This window comes from Rhinolophus sinicus, chromosome 13 (genome assembly GCF_057876585.1).
Source record: "Rhinolophus sinicus isolate RSI-liver-muscle chromosome 13, RSI-T2T, whole genome shotgun sequence".
NCBI lineage: Eukaryota > Metazoa > Chordata > Mammalia > Chiroptera > Rhinolophidae > Rhinolophus > Rhinolophus sinicus.
In genome coordinates, this window is record NC_142513.1 from 50,422,272 (window position 1) to 50,432,824 (window position 10,553).

The 10,553-nt window shown below is 54.9% G+C and overlaps 1 long non-coding RNA gene across 1 annotated transcript; it reads left to right on the top strand.

The window, feature by feature from the left end:
* Positions 1-4,049: 4,049 nt before the first annotated feature.
* Positions 4,050-8,435, top strand: LOC109444963 (uncharacterized). The gene is made up of 3 exons (XR_012491294.2): positions 4,050-4,164; positions 4,936-5,001; positions 8,295-8,435. It is a non-coding gene; the product is annotated as an uncharacterized LOC109444963 (long non-coding RNA).
* Positions 8,436-10,553: the final 2,118 nt, after the last annotated feature.

Consider the following 10,553-nt stretch of genomic DNA (forward strand, 5'->3'; position numbering starts at 1 on the left):
CAACTCCCCCAGGCCTGTCCCGTTTCACTCACCTGTGGGCAGACAGAGTTCTGTTCTCACTCTCCTCACGGCCTCTCCTGCCTCAGTGGTCATCCAGGCATCTCCCTCACTGTCTGGCAGGAAGAGCCAGGGGCCTCTGGGCGTTTCTCCGCTTCCTCCCTCTGCCGTTTGTCTTGTGCCTTCAGAGCTGCCCCTCCACCTCTCCTGGAACCTTCGGTCAACGTGAAGGAGCTCAGAGGCCCCAGGAAAGACCCCACGGCCCTCTGAGCCTCATATTTTTTATCTGTAAAACAGGAGAAATGATAACCTCTGCACAGCGTGGTTTCATTTATTTGTTTGTGAATTTAACTATAGTTAGTATACAATATTGTATTAGTTAAGTTAGTTTCAAGTGTGCAATACAGTGATTTGACCTTTAACCTTACAATGTGATCACCCACTAATTATAACCACAGTGAGACACCTATGTCCATGAAAGCCTCCCAGAGGCCTCAGTAAATGTGAATTTCTCTTCCTCAGCGACTCGTGCAGACTTCCTCCCTTCCATCCCTGCCTGCGTCCCTCCTTACAGGGCACATGTCCGGAAGGGGCTGACTCCCAGGGCTGTGTGCTCCTTCTGTATCTGGGATGTGGAGGGTCTCTTGGGGGAGATGCAGGCTGGGCCCGTGGGCCGGCCGGCCCAGAGCACATCTGTGCTAACACAGCTACGTGCACACACACTCTTTTAGCACCATCCTTATTTACAGGTGACAATCAGATACAGCCAAACCCCTGGCCTCATAATAGTGGCCCTTACATCATGCTGCCTGAGTGCCAGGCACAAGTCAGAGCACTTATTTACAGGACTCATGTGAAGTGACTACAAGTAGTGTGCCCATTTTGTGCTCTGTTGGAAAAACCGAGGCCCAGAGAGGTTAACTCACTTTCCTGAGGTGACACAGCGAGGCAGTGGCAGAGCTGGAAGGAGAACCCAGGTGGTCAGTTCCAGACTCTGCTCTGACCACAGGGCGATTGGCATCATATTTCTACCTAAGTAGTTCCACTGTGCTTGGATTGTTCCCTCTGTTCCTCTCACACTGTCTTGTAGCCCTGCCGTGTGCTGCATGCAGTAAGTCCTCCATGAGCTTCGACCCAAGAGGCACAGCTTCGTGGCCGTGAGCAAAAAGGGTACCCAGGAGGAAGGCTGAATTGGTTTTCTTCTTAGCAACGCTGACCCCCTGTGACCCGTGAAGGCTGCCCGCTCGGGAGGGAGCATGGTGCTTTATTTGGCTGATTTCTAATGAAAGATCAATTTTGCAGGATGGAGGGAGGATGGGCTCAGAAGGAGAAAGAGAAAGAATAAGGGAATTGACCCCAGGGCAGATGAAGAGAGCCAGACACAAAATCATGGAGCCACAGAAATCTTCTTTGGTTACCAAATGTTCAACCTTTTAAAAACGACAGTATCGAATGGCCGGGGTTCTGACCAGTAGGCGGACCAGGACGGGATGGCAGGCAGCCAGGTGCAGCGTGGCAGAGTCTGCAGAGGCACAGGGACTCCTGGTCTGGTTCTTGAAGGGAAAAGAGCAGGGGGCTTGTTGGGGCCACAGATCCCGCAGCTGGTTCTCTGCCGCCGGTGAGTTTGGGTGGAGAGAAAACGGTGGGAATGGTTTAGGCCGGGCTGGGGATTGGGGAGTATTTTGACTATAAATAGTGAGCAGTGTATAAAAAGCTTCAAGTGGATTTTTGGAAGCCCTAAATCCACCGTGTAGATTTAAGCACGATAGCAGAAACCATTTAGGTTTTAGGAACGTCTGATGTAACTTGCTCGGCTTGGTGCCCCACCGCTCCACGATTCTGCTGTCACCACAACTCCAGCCAGCGCCTGCCAAACCAAGGCACGCGTCTCAGGAGGTTTGCTGCCAGCGGGTTAGTGGCAATCATCCTAGTCCTGCCTGGGTGACCTCACTCACTGTCTACAAGGATGATGGGGGAAACTGAGGCAGAGGGGAATATGTGACCTGTCCAAAGTGACAGCAGCAAGTGCTGGGCTGGATTCCACGCTCAGCCCAGAGCCCACACCCCTAAGTTCTGCCCCACCCCACCTCAGAGACCGGGCTGCAAAAGTCCACACTAAGGCAACCCTGCGGGAAATTGGTCCAACAGTTAGAAGGAACGGGAATGCCTTTGTGTCTTGCTTCTTGGGGCCCTGTGGCCACCAGTCTTCTCTCACCTCCTGGGCCCTTGTTTCCCGTGACTTGTGATAAAGCCCGTTTTACACTCTCGTGGCCCCAGCTCTGCGAGGAGGCCCTCCTGGGCCCTCTGTCTGTGCCAGGCTCCTGGATGTTTGCAATATTGTCTCCTGTTCTTGGTTCTTTTAGGAAAAGTATTGAGCGAAAGATCACCTGGCAGGAGTAACATTTAGGATATAGCTGGCTACCACAATTATAGGAAAAATCCAGGGCTTTAATGGATTTTTATAAAATCCATTGGATTCCCTTCATAGCCCTGCCTACCCACGTCAAGTAGCCAGTCCCTTCTCCAAGGTTCTGGAAGAGGCTGCTGTAAGAAGAAACCAGATCCGAGGTTCTATCTTGTTTAAACAGGGGTACACAAGACCACCAGGTCTGAGGCTTCATCTTACCAGTGAGGAAAGAGGGCCCAGGGAGCGGCTGCTGAGACCCAGCCCTGAGTCGGGGCACGGAGCCGGGCGTGGGTGGCTCCATCACCAGTCTTCACACCTTACGTATGGCTGGCGTGAGCAGTTCTGCCTGGGGACAGCGAGGGAGGGGCTGGGATGTGGGAGGGGGGCTTTGGGGTCAGGAAGGCTTCACAGAGGGGATGACCAGAGGCATGGGCCTGCGAGGCTGAATCTGATGTGCGGGAGGAAAACGGAGAAGGTATGCCCGGGTTGGACATGGCGAAAGCCAAAGTGCCTGGGCCTGACTGGCTAGTCCGTCTGGAACGGCGCTTGGCCATGGTAAGGCAGGAAGAGCAGGAAAGACAGCGCCAGCTTGCTAAAGAGCGTGAGGGCTGTGCCCCCAGCTTGTTCTCCACCCTGCTGGCTGCCAGGACTCGCAATGGTGTAAGTAGCCTCACAAGAGTGCTTGGGAACCAAGACTTGGGGTGGTGGGGTGAGGGACAGTGGCCTGGAGCCAGAGACACCGTGTGGGAAGTGATGGAGACAGCCTTCGTGTGCATGGGGGCAAGGCTGGCATGGGAGCCATGGGGATGCAGAGGAGGGGACAGGTGACAGAGGTAGGAGTCAGGCTGTTGGGGGTCACTGATGGAATGACACTGCTGTGAATGCCCCAGGGGACCCTGGAGCCACTGCGATGGCAGGGTGGAAATGAGGCAGCTGGTGTAGGTCGCTCTGGGTTTAAAAGGCCCAGAATAAAGAGATAAAGACATGGGAGCCAAGGTGTGGCCTTCTGACGACAGAGAAAGACTGCAGGTGCAGATTTGAGAGCCACTGAGGCTGGGCGGGTTGGAACAGCGGGAGCGTCCCACCTCTGCTTTCCATTCCTCTGGGGAGTGAGTCCAAATTCCTGCCTGGTCTGAGGGAGCTGCCACAGCCTGGCCTCTGGCTGTCCCTCCTACCCCCTCTCATGCCACCCTCCTTTCACTATCGGTGCCCTTGTCCCTCTTCCTCTCCTCTAGCTCTCCTACCTCACCAGCTTCCTCCTGCCTCAGGGCCTTTGCACATGCTAGCCCCACTGCTCTGCCTGGAACCGTATAACACCTGAGTAACCCACCTGAGGGGGTGGGGGACAGGAGACTGCTAATGTCGGGATGTTCCTTCATCTCCTATTTCAGCTCTTCCATCGCCAGTGTCCCCAGCTCCCTCCATTGGAAATTCTTGGTGCAGTTTCTGTTTTCCCACTTAGAATGAACTGATGGCATTTCCTGATTATTTCTTTGAGCTCAGCCTAAAAGTCACTTCCAGGAAGCCTGGACCACCCAATCCAATGCTCTTCTGACAGACCTGAGTGTGTGTGTGGTGGCGGCGGGGGTGGATCAGATGGGACCTTTGGAACATTGTAAGGACTTTGGATTTGCTCTGCATGAGACCGGAAGCTGACGACTGGCCTGAGCTGGCTTCTGTTTTTACATGACGCTCTGCATCGAGGGTTGATCTAAGGGGGCAAGGAGAGGACAGGGAAGATATTTAAGAGACTGCACCAGGTGAGGGGAGGCGTGGCCTGGCCCCGGGTGGCAGCAGGGAGGAGTGGTCAGGCTGGACAAACAACCGACTCACTGACAGCCGGGTTTCGGGTGTGAGGGGAGGGGCCGAGGAGGACCTCTGGCTTTGGAGTTGCCCTCCATCCTCCTGGGGAAGGATGGGGGCGGGGCAGGGAAGGATGGGGGCGGGGCATGGAAGAATGGGGCGGGGCGGGGAAGAATGGAGGCGGGGCAGGGGATGATGGGGGCGGGGCGGGGAAGGACGGGCGCGGGGCAGGGAAGGATGGGGGCGGGGCTCGGTGACATGCCTTAGACACCCAGGTGCAGAGGTTGTCTGGAATGAGATCCAAGCCAGAGACACCCACTGGGCGTCTTCAATGAAGAGAACGGCTGATGTCACCAGGGGAGTAGGGGTGGAAAGAACAAAGAGGCCCAAGAACTGGGTTTGGGGCACTGGGTGCTAAGAAGGGCCGAATCAGGATGGAGCCTGAGGAGGCGAGCCAGGACGGGGGTGTGCGTGTCCTGGAGGCCACACGAGGACCTGCTTCAGGAACAGGCGTGCTCAGCCCATCAGATGCAGTGGGAAGGGCTCCTAAGATGAGGACGGAGGACTGACCTCTGGATTTAGCACCTCGAGGGCTGCCGGTGACAGTGACAAGCGCCGTGGGGGTGGGCGGTGCAGGGGTTGCCTGAGTGAAGTGGGTTTAAGAGAGGAGGAGAAAGCTGAGGCGTGGAGGGAAGACAGTTTTCTGAGGCTTTTGTTTTGCTATAAAGGGAAGAAGAGAATGGCAGGGAGGCTGCAGAGAGTTTTTAAGCTGGATGGAGTAAGAAGACGTGTTTGTAAGTGCGCTGATGTAATTCAGCCGTGGGACCCTCCTGAGTTCCTGAGACAGGGGTGGGGACCAGCACGGGGCTGGAAGGGAGGCAGGGTAGGGCAGCGGCGCCCACCTGCAACTGGTGCAGGGAGGGGGGCAGGTCTCTTCTGAGGAAGAGCCGGGGAGGACGCCAGGCCGGCAGGTGAGGGTCAGATGGGGTGGCAGAGGGGTGCGCCGGCCAGCAGGACTGCAGCGGGGTGTGCGTGTGACCTGGGGTGTTTCGCTTGTTCAGCTGCATCCGGCTGTGGCTGCAGGGGCCGCGTTGGAGGAGAGCTGGTCCAGAGTGACTGTCAGGGGAAGAGTGAAGGGATGTGACCTTTTCTGGGACCTTGGCCATGAAGGTGGAGGAGAGAGGGCAGTGGAGCGAAGGGGTCGCTGGGTGAGAGAGCCTGTGTAGGGTGGGTGAGCTCTGGAATGCGTAGCCCAGGGGGATGGTGGGGAAAGGCCCAGACTGACAGGTCCTATGGGGGTGACCACCAGAGCAAGGTGCCACAGAGGGAGGGAATCTGGAGACCAGGGCAATAAGGGAGGGGCGGTTTTGGGGAGGGACAGAGAGACCCCCCTTCCCTGCAGCAGGAAGACAGAGAAGTCACAGCGTTTGTGCCTTTGTTTCCTTGGGGCATGAGAGAAGCTACAGGGTGAGATCTGCAGGAACTTTCCAGAAGAACCCAGGCAACCAGTTCCTCCCCCAGCCCGGCCTAGCCACTTCACTGCGTCCCATCTCAGCAGATCCCCTGAGAAGCACTTTCCCCATTATCTGTTTATACACTCCGGTTCCCCAAACGATGCTTGTCTAGAAAAGACTCATTTTTTTCTAGCTCTTCTCTCAGACTTGTGACTGCAGCCCTCCCCCATCTTCTGCCTCCCTCCACCTGCAGGGACGACCGGGGATTCCAAGTGCCTAATTTACTGTCACTTGGGAAGAGGACGTGGGCAACAAGCCCTGATTCATCATGGGGTCAAAGTGATATCTTCACATAGGATAAGACACATGATGTACAGGATATGGGGAAATGAGTGACTCAGAGGGTCTGCTCAGTGGTGGCGGGACAGTCGCAGCTGCTTAAGGCTGATATGTGTCATTATTTCACTTATAGAATGTAATTATTCTACGTATTTGAGCCTTCCTTCTCTTCCTCCTCCCCTCCTGCCTCCCTTTCTCTGTCCCTCCTTCCTTTCAGTATTCATTTGCGGTCTGCTGTGTGCTTCGCAGAATGTATATGAAGGCGACACAGTAGACAGGGAGAGAAGGAGACCTGCCCACCCGCAGCCTTTCTGGAGCTGCCTCTTGCTAACAGAACTCGGGTGGATTTGCCCAACCTGGGGCATAAGGTGCTCAGGGAATGTTTCCCCAGGAGAAAAGAAGACTGATAGAAACCAGCCTGGGTAACCCCACTTGTGTGGTCAGCGAGGGCTTGGCACAGGGGTGGGCCTGTGACCCAGTTCTGGCCAGTGGGGCCTAAAGGGAAATAGACGGGTGTCTCCTCCCTAAGGAGATGAGAGACACCAACTCCTGCCCTCCCGGCCTTGCAGGCTGTATCCAATCTGTGGCAGTTATCTGGACACAAAGTATAAAAAGCCAAGCAAAATATAAAAAGCTATCTTGAGCCCTGATATCCCTGAGCTGCTGAATCAAGAACCCTCGATCCACCTATCACCAAATTCCTGTTAGTGAAATAATGACCTGTCCTTATTGTTGTGTTCCTTTTAGTTGGGTATTCTAGTACTTGTAACCAAAAGACATCCTAACCGTCACAGCAAGAAGGAAATAAACAATTGTCGTTTTCTCTCATATGGGGCTTTGAGCCTCCTGGAAGCCAAGGGGAAAAGGGAAATCAGATCAATAGCTATGTTCTCATTCTTAGGTGGTAGGAGCTTCTCAGGGAGTTTCCGCTGTTTTGCTCCTAAATTCCTTGTTTGCCACTAAATTTTCACATGGGAGTTTATGAAAGAAACACACTGAAATACATAATTGCTAGATCCAGGATAATTATTTTGCAGGACAAGCAGTTTTCACAAGGCTCTTTCTTAAGACAATGAAGATATAGATATGACTCTACCCAGAGAGGCAGAGAGTGCGTAGGAGTGGAGTGGGCTTCGAGCTGCTCCATGCTGTCCCCACCCGAGAGGGTCACACATCTCCCCAGACAGGAGTACAGCCCAGTACGCATCAGAGCCCACAGTGACGAGACGAAGAAATTAACAGGCATTAACACAGAGTGTACAGCAGAGCACAGAGAAGGATGGGAAGGGAAAGCCCCCGTCCCACCACTGCCAGAGGAATTTGGGGTGAATGAAAAGTGTGAAAGGGAGATAAGTGGGACCAGCTGGGAGACCCCTGGTTTCTAGAAACCCCCGGCCAAGGGTAAAGATTTCTCTGGGATGGGGGTAGAGTGGCTGGAGGGAGGTAGTTTCCTCTTTTCTGGGCCCTCCCTCATCTCAAGGCCCCTCTTGCTGTTTGTGGCATCTGGGTCAGCATCTTCCACCCCCAAGCCAGGGACCTTGGGTATTATCCAGGCTGGGGGGGGGGGCAGGGGGCTGTCACTTCTAAGGAACGCCTGTGTGCGTCCCATGGGGCATTGCACCTCTGAAGGCCGTGCCATCCAAAGCATCCTGGTGTGCTCCCAACAGGAAGGTGAGATTGGAAAATTCAAACTGGCCAGGCAACAGAAGAGCCTTTCTTGCCAAAGGATTCACAAGAGATTTTCATTAAAAACACTGTACTCTGGTACCTTTGCTGTAGGATGGTAATAGATGCTACAAGAAAAAAACGTCAAATACATTTGAGAGTTAAATAGGTATCTTTGCTGCAATATGTCTTGAAAGCATTAGATACCAGGTGTCATCAAATCTGAGAGACACCCTCCACTGGAACATGCATCAGTATTTTATGTATGACTAAGAAAGAAAAAATGTCCACGTGGGGAAGCTCACAGGGGACCCGTCCAGAAAGCTGCAGTGATGACACCACGGTTTCAGTGTAGGAAAAACGAGAGAAATAAACCTGCCCCACAGAGATGGATGGCAGGGAGGCCCCTGGTCTCTCCCTTGGCCCAGGCAGAAGGAGGGAGGCGGGCCCTCCCCTGATCGTTGGAACCATAACCTGCTTCTCGGTCTGGGGTCACACTACCCACATGGCCCCCCAGCGTCTGCCCAAATCACGGGCAGAAGCAAAAACACACCCTCTCTGGAACTCCACTCCCATCTAGGCCAGCGGAGATTGCAAAACACCCACTGTGAGATGTTTCCCGATTTCAGGGATGTTCAAATGTGACCAAATGTGTGCCTGGGCGTGGCTGACGGATGGACCGTGTATGTGCCAATGAACCCCACGAGGGGACAGAGTGCAGCCGTGCCCGTTCCATCCCACGGAGGGCTCCCGTGCCTGCCCTTCTCCAGTGTCCTGAAGGCTGTGCGCATCAGATTCTGTGATGGATGTACCCCCTGCACTCTGAACCTGGCACATTTCCCAAAAAAAGCAGTTTTTCCATAAAGCATCTATTGCCTAAATGGAGGCAATTTCTGGATCAAAGTCTGTTTCAATGCACCCCAAGAGGCTGTGTGAAGTTGTGTGCTGTGCTGCGGTCCTGGCAGGACTGGGCATCCCTTGGCCCAGCTGTGCGAGCCTGTGCTTGCTGTAGAGCACTCCGCGGTGGGCTTGGGAACACGTCACTCAGCCCCAGCTGCCCCACGGAGCTGCCTCCCTTGTGTGATTCGGGAAGATGCTAGTTTCCACATCACATCTCTGTACTGCCGTTTTCTATAACTTCTGACATGTGAGGAGGCTCCTATCACTTCTAGGTCCATGTCCCGTCCATCCCCAGGCCTGCTGACCTGGGGAGGCAGCACCGCCCCAGCTTGTGTGGCCCTCAGGGGCCATCTGGAGAGCTGGGGCCTGAGTGCATTGTAAACCCCCTCCTTCCAGGACGATGGCCAAGTTTTAGTACAGATCTGTCACGATGCAAAGGGCCGGTATGCCTGTGGCTGAGCTAATCCTGGCATCGTGCGAATCAGTAGGAAACCCAGGGGAAGCTACTGGGCTTCAGACGTGCATTTGGGAAGCTGGTCTTCCTACAACACTGAAGCCAAGATATTGCCGAAAATTTCCACGGTAAATGCAAAGTCTAGCCCCGAAGGACCAGACCTGTTCACAATAATTCAGAGCCCTCCAAATAAGCATGCAGACACATTTTAGTCCGGCTCAGTGAGCTGAACCCCTTAATCTACGTAATTATTGCAGAAGAGCGCTCTCTCTGCCTGTCTGAGTCCCTACTGTACAGGGGCCTCCCTCCTGGGAGCCAGGAGTGGCCTTATCACCACTTAGATTGTGCTCAGGGCAGCATTATCTGCAAGACAGCCACACAGGGCCCAGGACAGGGCCGAGACAGGCCAGCCAATGGGTGACTGGTAAGTGACAGAGTTCCAGACCCTTCAGTCCAGTGTCCCTCCTCTCTGGGCAGCCAGGGTGATGTGGGGAGCAGGCTGAGGGTCCTGGGTACTCTTTCTGCCCACGAGGGGTGGTGTGGCCTCCTGCAGGGCAGCCCTGGTTGCGTCAGAGCCTCCTTCCTCCCAGTGGGCATGCAGGTGAGCAGGCAGTCTGCAGGAGGGTTGCACGGGCCTGCATTCTGCAGCCTGGGGCAGATCTCGAGCGTCTGCCCAGGGAGTTGACCCCACTTGGCCAGGGGAGGGCAAAGGGGAGAAGTTGCATGTAGTTCAGAAAAGGGAAGGACATTTGGGAAATCAATCCCCAGGTTCCAAGGGGGCCCTGGCGGGAGCCCTTGGGAACAAGCATGTGGCTTGTACCTGCCATGCCTCTCACCACTCCTCTCTCCCACCTCCATTCGGGGTGACTCACACCTGCAGAAAGCATGAATCATGTGGGTTACGAAACCAAAGGGCTCCTGAGAGGGAGGCTGGAAGGGACCTGGGGAAGCCATCTCCATGGATCCTGCTCTCTCCGCCCACCCCAGCCCTCATCGCCCACCCTCTACCTGCCCAGCCACAGACTCAAGAGCTCTGTCCAGCACCCTGACCAGAAGGGATCACTTGTGAGACCGAGCCTCACATCCAGGCTCTCCCTCCCACCTCAAGGCCTTCTGGGCCGGCTTCCTGTTTCTCCCTCCTGCGCTACCCAGGGTAAATGCTGGCTTTCCCCCTCGGGCTGGTTGGGACCGGGATCTTGGGAGGGATGGGAGAAGAGATCCTGGAGCCATCCTCGCTGCTCACCATTTGGTTGCTCACCGTGCGAATGTTTCCATAACTCTCTAGGGTGCAGCACATCATTATCTACTGGAATCTGGCTGCTCCAGGCAGCAGGAAGGAGGGTGACTCAACTCACTTTCCCACTGACTGGCCCCAGCTCAGTGGGAGCTTTGCAGAGTCTGCACAACTAGGGAACAGCTACCATGTGGCAGGCCCTGGGCTCCTAAAAACAAACGTTCCCCCACAGCTTATTACCTGGCAAGAGCTCATATCGTCTTCAGAACAGCCCTACAGGGTAGATGCTGCTGTCACACA